The sequence below is a fragment of the Nycticebus coucang genome, chromosome 9 (assembly GCF_027406575.1).
Source record: "Nycticebus coucang isolate mNycCou1 chromosome 9, mNycCou1.pri, whole genome shotgun sequence".
In the NCBI taxonomy this organism is placed as follows: Eukaryota; Metazoa; Chordata; class Mammalia; order Primates; family Lorisidae; genus Nycticebus; species Nycticebus coucang.
In genome coordinates, this window is record NC_069788.1 from 91,264,483 (window position 1) to 91,280,640 (window position 16,158).

Below are 16,158 nucleotides of genomic sequence, written 5' to 3' on the forward strand. Positions count from 1 at the left end.
AGAGGAAGAAGTTAGAACATAGGGTTGCCCCAAATCCAGAACATTCCAACTGGGAGAGCCCTTAGGATTTGTAGCAGGGAAACTAGGGTGATTCCCTAACTAGGACTTGCTCCTGAGCTCTCTCTTCCCTGCTTTCTCTCCCCCTTGCGTGTGCTCCTGGCAGCCTGTGTCATTTCCAGATTGCGTCCAGACCCAGAATTTCCTATTGTTCTGCTTGTGCGTTTCTTCAGTAGAAACCCCCCTGCGTTCCCGCAGTAGAGCTATTTGTTTACAGGCATCGCCTGGCATCCCTCCATGCCAGGCATCTGTGGTGAGCGTGGCTGAGCAGAGGCCAAGATAGACAAGGCCTTGTCATTTGGAGCTTTAGTGTGTGAGGTCGGATTGGAGGGTGAACAGACGTGTCAACCAGTTAATTAAAGGGATAATTTCATCTGGGATCAGGAAATGAAGTGAGAGTGGTCATATGAAGGTGTCTGAGGACTGTCCCTGGTGCCAGGTTAGAGAAGGTCTTTCTGAAGGAGAGACCCAGGGCTGCCACTCCATCTCAAGCAGTGGACACAGCAAGTGCAAAGGCTCTGAGGCGCTCAGGAGCGGGCCAGGGAGCCCGGTGTGTTTGTGGAGCAGCAAGACCTGTGAGGGGAGGGCAGTAGAGAGGCAGGCATGGCCAGATTATTCCGTGCTTTCCAGGCAGTGGCCTGCAGTTTGAGTTTTATTTTATGTGAGAGGGGAGGGCAGGGTTCATCAAATTACCCCCCGGAACAGTCCTTGAACTTTGGTGACTCTTTAAATATCTTTTGGCAGTGCTAATGGGGTGCCCAGGGCTGTCTGTGCGTATTGTTCTTCAATGATGTTCAATGTTAGATGAAAACCTTCATTCCCAGCATCCCCGGGGCCATGCTCAGCCCCCAGAGGTGGGTGTGACTGTGCCCTGGAACAGGCAGTTCGCTCAGCCTGAAAGACACACCCTGTGGGACAAGGGTTCCTCTGTACTCCCAGGGCAGCCTGGGCGCAGGCAGGCTTCAGTTGTTTCCCTTCTCTTCCCTTCCCACTAGTCTCCGGCCAACGTGCCCAGAAGCTGGTCTAGAATAGGAATGACCTGGGTTTAAACCTGGCTCTGTGGTTTCAGGCAAGTTGAATTTCTTTGAGCTTCAGTATCTACATATGTGGGATAAATAAAGTACTTAACTTTCACAGTTGGTGTCAGTTGAAATAATATGTATAAAGCCCCATAGTTTACCACTGGTCACATTTATTTATTTACAAGTATTACAAATACCCCATCATAGGTTCCTAATCAGCGATCTGGGTTTGAGACACCAGCTAGGTGCTGGGAACAAAGAGCTCTCCTGTACCCCAGGAGCTTGGCTGGTGGGGGAAAAGAGAGGAAAGAGAGGAGAAACTCAAGGAACTGCGAGTTTCTTTTCTTTTCTTTTTTTTTTGAGACAGAGTCTGATTATGTCACCCTTTTGTAGAGTACTGTAGCGTCATAGCTCACAGCAACCTCAAACTCTTGGGCTTAAGCGATTCTCTCACCTCAGCCTCCCAAGTAGCTGGGATTATAGGTGCTCACCACAATACCCGGCTATTTTTCTGTTGCCATTGTCATTGTTGTTTAGTTGGTCTGGGCTGGTACCCACCAGCCTGGGTGTATGTGGCCGGTGCCCTACCCACTGAGCTACGGGTGCCACCGAACCACGAGTTTCTTATCTGGGAAGACTGAGGAAGACTTCATGTTAGTGATGACCCTGGAACAGTGTCTTTGAAGGTAGAAGGAATATGGTTTTAAGATTGTCCAATTGGCAAGTGAGTACCTGCTAAGGCCTGGTGTTATGAGGTCAGGGGTCCTCCAGACAGGGAGTGTGGGCTTATGGGGTTGGTGTATGCGGGCGGCTGCAGGGAGCCTCTGAAGCCTGGCCTAAGAGCTTCTAGAAAGCAGTGACGGCAGATAGGGTGGCAGTGGTCGAGAAGGAGAACCCTTTGACTCCCTGTGCCCTAGAAGGTCTTGTCACTACTCTGAGTGGCAGGTGTGGACTCTGTGTACACCAAGGGATTACCAGCGTGGAGCCTGGAGGGGGGCTCCTTGGCTTGGATCCTGGCAGCCTCACTGGGGAGGTCGGTGGCCTACAGAGGTCATTGCTGTGTCCCTGAGCTTCTGTGGGGGGATAACAAGGTCCCCGCCTCCTAGGACAGGCGTGAGGGGAGATGAGGTATCCATGCAGGGTGCTAGTGCAGGCAAGCACTGGATAATATGATGGTTTAACTGGCTTCTGGGGGCCGGGTCCAGCTGACATTCTCCTGCCGGTTTAGCTGTAGGAGTGGTATGCAGCATGGAACTGCCAGCTGGTCTGTGTGAGCATTCATAGGCTGGCCTGGGGGGACGTCCCCTCTAAGCCTCTTTTGAGCTTTGAGCACTGATGAGTCTTTAGAGCAGGTTGGCAGGGATACGGCTTTGTTGCTTATTTCCTGTTGTTCTCATTCTGAAGTTGCCCACTGAGCAGCTCCTTGCCAATGTCTGTACTCCATTCCCCTGCCCTGGCTGTCTTCTCCTGCCCCAGAGGACTGCAGAAGGAGGAGAGCAGAGGAGGCCTCAGTGTCTCCCTCCTGCCATGCCCTCAGGTGGAGTTATTCCTCCACCGAAGGAGTGAGGAAACTGAAGCATCTCATAGAGGTTCAGTAACCTCTGCTGGACTGCACAGATGTAGTGCTGGGATGGCCTCCAGACCCTCCTTCCTCCATGGAGCTGGGGCCATGGGGAGAAGGTGCGGGACAGATGGGGGACAGGTGGGGGCTTCCCAGGAGCTGAGAGAAGTTCATTTTGTCAGGTGCGAGTCTTGGGTCCAGGCTGGGTCCGGCGAGATCCTGAGTGTAAACCATCCCTGTGGGAGGCTGGGCTTGGGGGCTTGGCTGCTGGGAGGAGGTTGGATCAGAGGTAGCAGGGCTGGGATTGGGGTATGGGATGGGGGGAGGCTGCTGTGATTGCTCAGGCTGTGATGCTCTTAGATGGTGCAGTGGCAGGGGAGATGGACTGATGGCCAGATCATTAGCACCTCAATACACAGGGTGTGGTCAGAGCAGGTGGTTTTAGCACCTTCCCGGAATTTCTGAGAACTTCAGCTTCTATGCATGCCAGATCTGTGGACCCAGAATCTGTGTGTTAACAGGATCCCCTGGAGGTGCTGGTGCATGTTGCACTTTCACATTTGAGAGTACTGGTTTAAAAAACCTGCTCATTCCTGAGCGTGGGGTGGGAGAGGGAGGTGGGAATAGAGGCCTGACCACATGGGAAGTGGAGATTGGGGGAGGGCAGGGGAAGCAGAGGTGTTGTTGGAGTGTGCAGAGCCCTCGCTGGCAAAAGGGGTCTCCCCCTTGCAATGCCCCACCCTAGAGGCAGCTTGAGGACTGGGGCACTTCATGCAGAAAGCTGAAGATAACCTGGCTGGTTGGGCTGAGGGCAGTGAGCTGAGCTCAGCAGGGCAGGCTGTGCACCCCACCTCTGCCCTTGGGGGCCCCCTACCCTATCTTTTGTGACATGCCTCTGTGGAGGTGGGTTGTATGTGCCCACTGGAAGTTGCCCATTGGCAGTGAATGAGTGTTGGGCCCACATGTGCCTGGTCAGGGGTAATAGAACAGAGTCCTACTTTGTTGAGCTGCCCTTCTGGCAGAGTTTGGGTGTGTGTGGGGGGTGAGAGCTAGGGGGTTGTTGTGAGGGCTGAAAGCCAGAAAGGTTAGCTGGTGTCAGCCAGATCCTAGTGAGCTATTCCTTGGGGGGGAGATTGTTGCTGTGATCTGTCCCCCCCTGTGATCTGGGGGGACCCTGGGAGCCAGGTCCCCAGGTCAGGTATTCTGTTGCTGCTGAGTGGCTTGCCTGGGATCAGGGAGTTTAGCTGAGGCAGGGAACTTGTCTCTCTAGCCCAGCCCGCCAGTGTTCTGGCCTCTGCCTCTCTGAAGGGGTTTCCTGGTGTCAGGAGGCTGAGTCTGGTGGGTGGGGAGGCCTTGGCTACAAAGAGATGAGTGGTCGGCTGGCCCAGTTTACGCCAGCCAGAACCACATTGTGCCAGCTTTGGCTGGGTTCACCTGGTGGGCTCTGTTGGCAGCTGTGCACAGAGGTATCCCTGGCCACTACCCACTGGATGCCAGAACTATCATCCTCCCCAGTTGTGATGACCAAGGATGTTTCTGGGCATTGCCAGATAACCCATGAGGAGTATAGTTGCTTGGTCAAGAACCAGGGCTGGTTAAAGGCCCTCCATCCTTTCTTTTTGGTTCCCAGCCTGGCTTTGTTGCCACCCAGCCGTGGTTGTCTCCAGGCAGGGGGTCAGGCCTGCTTTGTGACCAGCTTGCTGTTCTCCCTTACTCACGTCAGGCCCTGCATGGCCATGTGCTCATAGGTCCTTACTGTGGCCTAGGAATCAGAGCACTTGAAATCTTGGTCCAAGCTCCTGTGGTACCAAGTAAGGACTTGGGCCTGTGGGTCAGGAGGCCTGGCTGGAAAACCACAGCTTTCTTAGTCCCTTGCTAGGGACTGTGAACCTATCCCTTTACCTCTCTGAACTTCTGTGCATTAAATTTTCTCCTCTTTGAAATAGGGCTCTGGTAGCTGTTCTGTGGGTACTGGTGAAGATTGGGGGTACCCCCCACTACCACCCTGTGCTAGGCTAGTCATGGGTACCTGGGGACAGTTCGTTACTATCTCTCTAACTTTTTTCCTTTTTTTGAGACAGACTTTCACTCTGTTGCCCCTCCTAGGGTGCAGTGGTGTCATCATAGCTTACAGCAGCCTCAAACTCCTGGGTTGAGACAATCCTTTTGCCTCAGCCTCCCAAGTAGCTGGGACTACAGGTGCCTGGTGCAACATCTGGCTAATTTTTCTATTTTTTTGTGGAGACAGGGTCTTACTATTGCTCAGGCTGATCTTGAACTCCTGAACTCAAGCAATCGATCCTCTTGTCTTAACCTCTCAAGAGTGCTAGGATTACAGTCGTGATCCACTGTGCCTGGCCTCCCCTTGACTTTCCTGTGACCTCACACAACTTCCCCTCAGTTTTGGGCCTTGATTCTCTTGTGTTTTGGGCCCTGTAACGTGAAGGATCTTCAGCTAGAAGGAACCCCTGAGGGAAGAGGGGAGTAGTGGAGGCTGCTCCCCAGTTGGAGCCCAAACCCAGGGCTAGAGAGTGGAGCTGCTAACGAGGTCAGGTTTTATACTGGCCTACAGTGCTGTCCAGTGTTAGCACCTTCTCCATCATCCCTGAACCCAGCAAGGACCTAGGTGACAAGAGCATAGAATTTGTATTTGGGCAGAGCTAGGCTCGCTTCCCTTTTCTTCACTGACTAGCTGAATGTCTCATGGAGCCTTTCTGAACTTTAGGTTCCACATTTGAGGAAGGAGGCTGCTGCTGCTGCAAGGGTGAAATGGGAGTGGGGAGGAGGAGGAAGAGGAAGAGAGTGTGGTGCTAGCCTTCGCTTCATCCTGAGTTGTACACATGACTATGCCCATTTTACAGATAGGAAGACTGAGGCATAGAGGATAGCACCAAGCCCCTAGGAGGCATGCAGTAAGTGAAGCTGTTCTTATTATTAACTGTCATTTGAGTCTGAACATCAAAGACCCAAAAAATTATAAAAGAAAGAGAGAGAAGAAAGATGTGCCTGGTGCCTTCTTAGGGAGGGCTCTGAGTCAGATGTGGAGGGAAGCAAGGCTGCTTCTATCCTAGGTTTCCTGGGCTAGTACTTTCCCTGGGCAGCTGGAAGCGCTTCTCTGGGAGCTGTCTGGCCCTGGTGCCTTTGTTGGCTTTGTTATTTTTTGCCTGCAGGGGCCTGAGCAATCTGTGCTGATGCTGTAATCACATTGATGCTGTAATCACACTGCAAGGGGCACTTGAAATGATATCTGCATTTGGGAAGCTAATTTTAAAGAACATTTTTCTTTCACAATTATATGCAATCAGCCAGCCAGTGTTACTGGGGATTCTCTTTTCCCTCCTCAGCTGAGAGACCATCTGCTTTTCTCTTCCTACTTTTCCTTCCAGCACACAGCAAGCCACCTCCCTGGGAGAGGGACCACCAGTTCTTGGCTGGAGGCCCCAGTGAAACTTTTTCATGGGGACTGTCAGGGAAGAGAAGGGAGAGGACAAGGGGAGGGTGAAGGGAGTGGGTTTTGCTTTCAAGATTGGAGGTACAGGGCGGCGCCTGTGGCTCATTTGGTAAGGCGCCGGCCCCATATACCAAGGGCGGTGTGTTCAAACCCGGCCCCGGCTGAACTGCAACCAAAAAATAGCTGGGCGTTGTGGCGGGCGCCTGTAGTCCCAGCTACTCGGGAGGCTGAGGCAAGAGAATCGCTTAAGCCCAGGAGTTGGAGGTTGCTGTGAGCTGTGTGAGGCCACGGCACTCTACCGAGGGCAATAAAGTGAAACTCTGTCTCTACCAAAAAAAGAAAGCCCAGTTCAGATGAGCTTAAGCTGAAAGAGAATTTCTTGGCCCAGATAATCAAACTGGCATAAGAACAGTACCTGTCTCTCAGCCCCCAGATGTCCCTGCTGTCCCTGGAGGTTCATAGAAAGCCAGTCAACAGGAGGAAGTGGCTTCCAGTGCTGTGGCTGGGGACAAGGGTACAGTATTCCAAATGGCCCACAGCATGGGCAGCTGGTTGGAAGCATGGAAAAACTAGCCTGTGGGGGCTGGCCCTGAGGCAAGTGTACTTTTTCTTTTTTCTTGAGACAGAGTCTCAAGCTGTCATCCTGGGTAGAGTGCAGTGGTGTTACAGCTCACAGCAACCTCAAACTTTTTTTTTTTTTGTGTGTGTGGCATTCTTATGATTGATTATTCAGAAATGAAAATTAAAAAACAACTCCAAGTAACAACATGATTGAATCTCACAGATACAATCCTTTGCAAAAGAAACCAGACACCAAAAGAGTACACAATGTATGACTCCATTCTTACGAAGTTCAACGAAAGACCAAACTAACCCGTGTGTTAGTAGCCAGGATAGTGTTTACCTTTGGAGGATAATACTGGAGGGGATATACAGGAACTTTGAGCTCTCATAAATTTCTATTTCTTGATTGTGGTGCTGTCTGAAGAGATGTGTCAAACTCTTGGGCTTAAGCGGTTCTCTTGCCTCAGCCTGTAGCTAGGACTACAGGTGCCCGCCATAGTGCCCAGCTATTTTTTGGTTGTAGTTGTCATTGTTGTTTGGCAGGCCTGGGCTGGATTTGAACCCGCCAGCTCTGATGTATGTGGCTGGCGCCCTGGAGCTATAGGTGCCGAGCCAAGGCAAGTCTACTTGAGGCAGATGGCAGGACTTGTTGGATTGGGGTACTGAAGGCTGGCGGGTGAGGGAAGCCAGAAGGGTGTGACAGAGTTGGAGACAGGCGATGAGCCCTGATTTAGATACAGAAGACAGAGGGTGGGCATGCAAGGATAGCAGGAAGACCACTTGGTAGCCTTTAGGACAGAGGCTGTGTGCCTCTCAGGGGATGGGAGATTGGCCTTTGCCACCACTCAAGAATTCTTCCCTTCCAGCTGGAAGTAGATAGTCCACTTTTAGGCATTTTTCACTGCTGCCCAGGGCCCTGGCTCTTGTCTCTGCTTTGGTGTAATGGCTGTGACCCCCTATATGGAATTCTGAGGGATTATTCCAGCTGTTTGGGGCCTGTTGCCATGGCTCCCAGCCACAGGGCCTGGCAGGGACCAAAGGCTGGCAGAAAGGAGGATATGTGCCCAGATGCCTGGAGCCGGCCTTGGAGCTTGACTTTTGGGGTCCTCTGAGGCCCCAGACTCATTCTCAACTTCTCTGGTGGCCCAGCTGGCCTACCATTCTCTCATGAGCTACAGTCCTATGACCCGGCTGATTTCTCTATCTCGTTGGTTGGTAGGTTCAGAAACCTTTAGCAGTGGGGTGGGGCTCCTACGATATTTGCCCCATAGCCTTCCTTAGTGGTCAGTCTCTCCCCCGACTGTGGGCATTTGGCATCTGCTTGAATCCCTCCTGCCATGAGGCACTCACCACCTGCCTTGGCAGCCTTCCTTTGGGAGCTGGTAACCTCTTCTAACGGGTAAGCTGAAGTCTGCTTCGTAGGAAGGGTTCCTTCTGCTTGGAAGGTTTGAAGACCTGTTCATCCCTGTGGAGAGGGGAGGAACAGGACACCAGCTCTCCTGCTTCTGGGCTAGGGGTGACCCAGAGTGTGTCCAGTCCACAGGGTCCTGGGTTGCCTGAGGCTAGCCATGCTCCTCAGGAAGTGCATTCTGGCCCCTTCACTGTGGCCCTGCTCTGGGGGCTGCTTCTCAGGTCTTGGGGGCCCTGGGGCAATGATTTTCCCAGCCCCTTAGGGTTAAGGGCCCAAGGGAGGATTTTAGACCAGACTTGGTGCAGCTATTGGGTGGGGGAGGAGAAGCAGCTTTGACCAGTACAGCTCTTCTAGTAATCTCAGAAGCCTCACGCCCATTACCAGAGGGCATCCCCCGTCTCCCAGGGAAGTCTCATAGTGCTGTGGGATGAGAAGGCCTTTGCTGACAGCCCCGAGTTTAGATTGTGGTCCTGTTTCTTGTTGTGAGTCTTTGGGAAAGATTCTTAATTGCTGTAAATTTCCCCACTTGAAAAGATGCCTGTGGCTCAAAGGGGGTGGTGCCTGTGGCTCAAAGGGCTGGCCCCATATGCCAGAGGTGGCAGGTTCGAACCCTGCCCTGGGCCAAAAACTGCAAAATAAAGAAAAAAATGCCTTGGTCACTCTCCCCTTCCCAAAGCATCTGTTGAAATTCAGCTTGCGTTGGGGCTGAGTGCAGAGGCTGAGAGTAGGGGCAGTGCCTGGCACCCGCAGGTCTTCCTACCCCCCAGTCTCTTCTTCTGCCTAGTTCAGAACAGGCCTGCAGGGGTTGGGGAGTCAAGGAATTGCTAGCGTTGGCCTGTCATTTGTTTGGGTCATGCCCAGGCTTTTGGAATCCTGCCTGAAATTTGAGGGTCTTGGGCATCAGAAGAAGTACTGCCTGTTTCGAGAGTTGAGGTGCTCAGTGCCTGTGGACTCAGGCTCGAGTTGCCTCTGCTCAGAGCCGCTTCACAGAGGTTGGGATATTACCTTTAGCAGAGCCAAATGGCCTTGGGATTGGGGGTGATTGGCCTGAGAATCCTTCATGGACATCAGGATGAAACCAAGGGTCAGGGGTTATCACTCCTCTCCCCAACTTACAGCCAAGACTCATAGCCCAAGGCCTTCAGTCTCTGTCACCCAGCCTCCATACACCCCATCCCCTCCTGTCAGGGATCCTTGAGGTGGTATTTATCTGCACCAGTGAGTGCCCCTTTGGTATCCTGCAGTTCCCATGGGAAGCCTAGCTCCAGCTGCCTCCTTATTGACTGTTGAGGCCCCCAACAACCTCTGGCTGAACCTCCTCTGTCCCTACCTTACACAGGGATGTTCCAGGCAGTGCCCGAAGTTCATGGAGCCACAGAGCTACAGAAGCCTTGGGTTGTGATAGGCAGAATAAGGCCCCTGTAAGGCCCCGGTAAAGACTGCCAGGTTCTGGTTCTCAGGATCTACTAATATGTTACCTTAGATGGGAGAAGGGCACGATGTGACTACAGATGTGATCAAGTTTGAGACCTTGAGGTGGAAGGTGGTCCTGTTTGCCTGGGCAGGCCCAGTATAGTGACAGGACCCTTTCAAGAAGGAGGCAGGAGGGCCAGAGGGTAGAGGTGAGGATGGAAGTGGAGGATGGGGATGTGGCTGTGCACCAGGGAATGTGAACAGCCCCTGGAACTGGAAAAGAGGAAGGGATAATTTCTCCCTGGAGCCTCAGGAAGGAAGGCCACCCTGCTGACCCATTTTAGACTTCTGACTGCAGAACTGTAAGAGAATAATACATTTGTTGTTTTCAGCCACTAAGCTGATTGTGATTTGTTACAGCAGCGATAGGAATGGAACAGTGTTTAATTCTGCCCTTCTCAGGGCTGGGGGTGAAGCTGCAGCCAGCGGAGAGGGGAGGGACTGGTCAGGTCAAGGTCAGAGCTGATGTGTGGCCAAGTGGGTAGCAGAGTCAGACTTCTTGACCCCCTACTGGTAATTGCAGGCCAGTAGGGAAAGGTTAGACCCTTTAGGACTTGCTTCCAACTTGCCATCCTGTAAATAGCAGGGTGTAGGGGGCCTGGAAAATATTTGAGTCAGGCAGCAGGGCTAGCTTCCACTGTAGCTTTGATGTGATGGCCACTTTGGCTCAGGTGGCAGGAGGGGCTCAGGATACCACAGTGCCCAGAGACATAGCCTTCCCCCTGCCCCTCCTGGTGCTGGGCAAGCTACCTCCAGGCTCACCTTGCAGCCTTTCTCCTCCCTTGTTGACCTCCAGGGCTCAGCTCAAACAGTAGCCTGTTTGACGTTTTTCCTTGCTTCCTACTGGACTCCAGAAATTGGCCCTACTTAGGGACTGGTGGCACATACCTCAATGACCTTTCCTGCCGCCAGTACCTCTAAGACTCCGCTTGTGGCTTGGAGCTCCCTCTGTTCCCAGGCTAGCCCAGGGTTCAGTGATGAAGTCCAGCAAGTATTTGACAAAAATCAGATGGGGAAATCCCTCCCTGCCTGTGGTTAGAGTCACAAAGGCAGAGCAGAGATCCTGAAAGCTCAAGGCCTTGGGATCCAGGGGCCAGGTGGGGAGTGTTAGCGCAGAATTAGGGTGAGTGGGGGAGATGTTCAGTCTACTTAGGAACACTGCCTTTTACAGTGTCAGCATCCCAGATTACAGGCCAGGACACACACACTTGTGCTGCTATTTTTTTTTTTCTTTTAAGAGACAGAGTCTTAGTTTGTCGCCCTTGGTAGAGTGCTATGGTGTCACAGCTCACAGCAACCTCCAGCTCTTGGGCTTAGGCGATCTCTTGCCTCAGCCTCCCGAGGAGATGTGCCCGCCACATCTCCCAGCTATTTTTTTTTTTTTTTTTTGCTGTTGTTGTAGTTTGACCTGGGCCAAGTTTGAACCCACCACCCTCGGTATATGGGGCTGGCACCCTACCTACTAAGCCACAGGTGCCACCCATTGCGCTGCTATTTTAAGAGTGTGGTACCTTGAGGATAGGGTGCTGGAAAAATTCAGACCTCCCTGGGTGGGCTTTTCCTTCCCCTAGTAAGTCCCGGGAGGGAAATGTCAGCACTGGACTTTTTGTCTTCCTTTTGTAGTAGTTTACCTTGCTGTTAGGCTGATATTAACATGACTTTGCATTCTTGGGATTAAGAAGCCCTGTGAAGAGATCAGACTGAGTCATTAGCCCCAGGCTGGCTGATTTGGGGTTTGGGGGAGGTGCCCAAACTGGCCCTGCAGCAGCCCCCACCCCTTGCCCCCTCTGTTGCCCTCTTTCCATAGCACGTTCCCCACCCCACCCCAGTGATTACCAGTAGTGAAATTAGGGAAAAGAAAGATTACAGCACCTGCAAGGAAATAGTAAAAGATTCAAAAACAGTTTCAAGTAGAGATTTTTTTTTAATTATTATATATTTTTGTTATTGTTGTTGCAGTTGTCATTGCTATTTAGCTGGCCCGGGCCGGGCTCAAACCCACCAGCCTGGCTATATGTGGCCGGCGCCCTACCCACTGAGCTACGGGCACTGCCAAGAGAATTTTTATTTTAAAAAGTGGAGATGTCAAGTGTTATTAAGGGAATAGACATAACATTTGTTTTTAGCCAGGGCAATTGATGATTGGAGGTGGTGATGCTTTGGATGCAGCAGAACATTTCCTTGGATGATTTCCATCTTCCTTGGTCCCTTACTTACAGTTTCTCTTTCCTGAAAGTTGAGGGATGGCATTTCAAAAGCCCCAGCAGCTCTCCTGTGAACTCCGCAGTAGGTGCTGGAAGGTGTGTTCACTTGCCCTGCCTCTCTCTCACTCCTGTCCTGGGCTCAGGAGGAGCCCTGTGGGCCTGAGGGGGTAGGCTGATTTAGGCTTCTGTGTCTGTGAGGGCCTGCCTGCCTCCTGGGTAGGGGGCCGGTATGGGGGAGGGCCTTCAGTTAAGGTGATTGGTGACTGTCCAGGGAAAGATGCCCCATCAGCCCCCCATAAAAAAGGCATATGGCAGCTTCTAGTTTATCTGGTTTGCCTTCAGAGTTGTCCAAACAATTCAGATGTTTGTATTGGCATTAAAATTCTGTTCGTATGTTGTCTTTATATTGGGCCATTTCAGTTTCTGGCACCATTAATAGGAGGAAAATCTAAACTGCAAAACAATCAGCAAGTGAACCAGGATGCCGTGGAGCTGGCAGGTGGCTTAGGGCTGGGGCCTGGAGCCTGTCCCTGGGAGGCTTGGAATACTCACTCAGGAAGTGTTGCGTGCAGGCTCAGGGTCTGTGTGTGCGTGCATGCATGTGCGCCTGTGGGGAGGGGAAGGATGTTGAAATAAAGTACATAGCCTCTGGACTTAGGGGGCTCATAGCTCAGAACTGAGCACAGAGCAGTCTCCAGTAGAAGCCATTACATCTACCAGCACAAGGGGCTGAAAGGGGCCTCTTAGGTGGGGTGATGTTTGAGCTGTTCTTGGTGGATGAGCAGGGCTTTGCCAGGTAAAAAAGGGCACCTAGCAGAGGGACTTGCTTGTGGAAAGGCACAGACTTAAATCAGGTCTTTTTTTTTTTTTGAGATGGAGTCTCACTGTGTCACCTTGGGTAGAGTGCTATGCATCACAGCTCACAGCAACCTCAAACTCTTGGAATTAAGTGATTCTCTTGACTCAGCTTCCCAGGTAGCCAGAACTACAGGTACCCACCATAACGCCTGGTTGTTTTTTGGTTGTAGTTGTTGTTGTTGTTTGGCAGCCCCGGGCTGGGTTTGAACCCACCAGCTCCCTAGCCGCTGAGCCTTAAATCAGGTCTTGGTGTTTCAGAGAATGGGGTCCCTGTTGGGAGGGTTTGAAAGGGAGGACTGGTGCCTCTCCCCAAGTCCCTTGCAGGCTGCTCCTCCAGATCCCCAGGTGCCAGGTATTGTGCTAAGAATTTGGGGCTGTAGACACAGAGCACAAGCCCTATTTCCTGAGGGAGCATTAATCAGCCAGGCTAGGCCAGGTCAGGCTGCAATAACAGGGCCAAGAGGAAGAGGTGTGAAATAGCAAAGGTTTATTCATAGGTCATTCAGAGTCCACTGTGGACCTGGAGGGCTCTTGGGGGCAGTCCTCTTCCCTGAGGAGGCTCAGTGTTTTGTTCCAATATCCTGTTCTTAGTCTCCATACTGTTGACTTTTTAGGCTAGATAATTCTTTGTTTTAGGGGCAGTCCTGTGCATTTAGAGCCTTTACTCACTGGATATTGGTACCAGTCCCCTAGTTGTGATAATCAAAAATGTCTTTAGGCATTGGTAAATGCCCTGGGGTCAGGTCGAGGCACAGAATTGCCCCCAATTGAGAGCTGGTGGTATCTACAGGTCCTCTTAATCAGTTGTTAGTCTGGGCATGGTAGTGTGTGCTTGTAGTCCCAGCTACTTGGGAGGCTGAGGTGGGAGGATGGCTTGAGCCCAGGAGTTTGAGGCTGCAGTGAACTATGATCATGATACACTCCAGCCTGGGTGACAGAGTGAGACACTGTCTCTAAAAAAAAAAAAAAAAGTCCTTTCTTTCTGGTTCCTAGGCTGGCTTTGTTGCCATGCAGCCTGGGGCTGTTTCTGGGCCGCAGCCTGACTGACTCTGGTGGTCAGTGGTATCCAGACAGGCTTTGATGACGCTGAAGGGGGAGGACTGGCTGGAGAGTTGGATGCTGGCAGTGGAATACTTCTTCCTGAAAGTTGACATTGGTCACATCTGTTCACATTTCATGGCCCTGCCTAACTAGGGGAAAGGGGAGCTTAGTGTCATGTAGTGTCCAGGAAGAGAATTGCCATCATTGGTGGCCCAGTGCTGTCTGCCACTGAGCGTTAGCCTAGTAGGGTCAGTGCCATGGAGCCAGGCAGCTCCTTTGCGCTCAGGGCTGGGTTTAACTAGCCTGACCACAGAACTGTAAGAGAATAATACATTTGTTGTTTTCAGCCACTAAGCCGATTGTGATTTGTTATAGCAGTGGGCTTGTAGGGGCTCTGAGAAAGGTGGATGCCAAGGAGGGCTTCTTCAGAGGAGCTGACCTGGGTGGGGGTCAGGTGGTGATGCTGGGTGGCATTTGAAGCACAGGAACAGTGTGGCCCTCGGCACACAGGCTGGGGGTGGGTGTTCCTGGTGCCCATTCAAGAGCCCCAAGTCCTCAGAAGACACTGTGGGCCTCTGGGTGGTACTCTGTGGGTCCTGCCCTCTGCAGGCAGGGATGCCGCCAGTGAAGCATACAGGGGCCAATAAGCCTGGGAGGAGGGCTGTGCCAAGACATCAGAGCACTGGTGAAAGAATAGTGATGGTGGGGGTGACTCAGAGCTGTTGCCCAGTGCCTGGTACCTCAAGGTGCTATAGAAAGGGCCTTGTTATTTGTGATACCTGAAATCTGCTAATTACCAAACCATGCCACAAATTGTTTGGATGAGAATGTGCTTGGCTTCCCACTTCATAATTACACACTTCCCATCCCCAAGTGGTTTTTAGCTCTGGGAGCAGGTGCCACTTTTTCTCTTTACCCGTGGTGGGGGGAGCCTGTGGGCTGTTCCTTCTGTGGGAAATTGTTCTTCAGACTCCTGCCTGGCCCTTCCCCCTCCCCGCGCCTCTGGGCATTCCTGCCGGTGCCCTTCCAGGGGTGGCTCTGCTGTGGCTAGCGCTCAACTTTGCCTGGGCAGGAGGAGGCAGTGGCTGGGACCTTGCATCTTACAGGAAAAGCAGTTTTTTTTTTTGGAGACAGAGTCTCACTTATCACCCCTGGTAGAGTGCTATGGCATCACAGCTCACAGCAACCTCCAACTCCTAGGCTTAGGCGATTCTCTTGCCTCAGCCTCTGGAGTAGCTGGAACTACAGGTGCCCACCACAATGCCTGGCTATTTTTTTGTTGTAGTTTGGCCAGGGCCAGGCTTGAACCCTCCACCCTTGGTATATGGGCCAGTGCCCTACCCACTGAGCCACAGTTGCCCCCGGCCCTTTTTTTTTTTGCAGTTTCTGGCCAGGGCTGGGTTTGAACCTGTGGGGCCAGGGCCCTACTCCTTTGAGCCACAGGTGCCACCCTACCCTTTTTTTTTTTTTTTTTTTTAGGCAGAGTTTTACTATGTCGCCCTCGGTAGAGTGTCGTGGCGTCACAGCTCACAGCAACCTCTATCTCTTGAGCTTAAGCGATTCTCTTGCCTCAGCTTCCCAAGTAGTTGGGACCACAGGTACCTGCCACAATGCCCAGCTATTTTTTGTTGCAGTTGTCATTGTTGTTTAGCTGGCTTAGGCCAGTTTCGAACCCGCCAGCCTCGGTATATGTGACTGGCGCGGTAACCACTGTGCTACAGGCGCTGAGCCAGGAAAGCAGTTCTTGATTAACTGAGGGGACCCCCTTTTAGAAAAACTTCACTAATCTTTCACTGTTGCTCTGTTGTCTCTGAGCTCCTGGAATTCTCCCAGCTGTCACTGGACTTTTCTCTCCTTGTGGATGAGAGGGGCTCTGTGAATCTAGATGCAGCCCTCCTCCCAGGCTTAGTCACCTCTTTGTGTGTTTCACTTGCCGCATACAAGGTCCGCTTGGGGAAGAAAGGTCATAGCCATGTAACAGAGGTGAAAGCTGAGACCCAGCATGGCTCAGCAGCAGGTCCCATTCCTGCTGCTAGTTTTCATGGACTCAGCTCCTGTGTCCTGCTCTGCTGTGAGGCAGGCCTGCTGCTGGAGAGAACCTGTCAGCGCGTAGTTCTCATGTTAACCTTGCTGATGCTACAGCTTCAGGCATTCTGTGGCATCGATGTGGTGTGGACACCTCTGTGGACTCCGTGTGGCTCTTTTTTATTTGTGCCTTTGATCCTCTTTATTAGACTCTTCTGTGGCCCCCTCTCCCTCAGCACTGGGTCATTCAGGGTAATTTTTGTCATATTTGAGAAGTGGTAGCTGCTGTCATTTACAGAGCCCCTGCAGTTCAACAGCCAGTGACACAAATGCAGCTTAAACTGATGTAAACAAAAATCTGCCACCAAAGGTCAGGAGAAGACAACCTACCCTTCTGGAGTCCCTGGCTCAGCCTTTTCACCTAGTTTGGCCACTGGCTCATCTGGATTCCCGCTTCCTGGAGGCAACAGTGTCCTCTAACATTTCTAGGC

The 16,158-nt window shown here is 52.0% G+C and overlaps 1 protein-coding gene across 2 annotated transcripts in view; it reads left to right on the plus strand.

Moving 5' to 3' along the window:
• Positions 1-16,158, plus strand: part of ITPK1 (inositol-tetrakisphosphate 1-kinase) — a 178,531-nt gene that overhangs the window by 24,153 nt on the left and 138,220 nt on the right. The gene's annotated exons all lie outside the window — the stretch shown is intronic.